Raw genomic sequence first — 296 nt, 5'->3', positions numbered from 1 at the left:
ATACTTAACTATTGATAATGTATGTGATGCGAGAGACAGCATATCTCCTATTCTAAGAAAATCATTTTACATTATTATTTGTAATGATAAAAAAGCATGTGCAAAGTAACAACTCTGTAGGACAGGGGTCTCCTAACTAGATCCTGGAGGGCCAATGCCCTGCAGAGTTTAGCTCCAACTGGCCTTAACACACCTATCCTATTATAGCAGACATATCCACTGATGTGCATTGATTTTGCCTTTCTAATAGTCCTGTACGATATGAGGAAATTCTGCTATGTGTGATAACAGTGGAG

The 296-nt window shown here is 38.2% G+C and overlaps 1 long non-coding RNA gene across 1 annotated transcript in view; it reads right to left on the bottom strand.

Moving 5' to 3' along the window:
* LOC107574236 (uncharacterized) overlaps window positions 1–296 on the bottom strand; it is a 15,112-nt gene that overhangs the window by 3,127 nt on the left and 11,689 nt on the right. The window lies entirely within an intron of this gene.

This window comes from Sinocyclocheilus grahami, unplaced genomic scaffold (assembly GCF_001515645.1).
Source record: "Sinocyclocheilus grahami isolate Dianchi unplaced genomic scaffold, SAMN03320097.WGS_v1.1 scaffold2156.1, whole genome shotgun sequence".
In the NCBI taxonomy this organism is placed as follows: Eukaryota; Metazoa; Chordata; class Actinopteri; order Cypriniformes; family Cyprinidae; genus Sinocyclocheilus; species Sinocyclocheilus grahami.
Note: the sequence above shows the minus strand (reverse complement) of the source record. Positions and strands in the feature narration are given on the sequence as shown.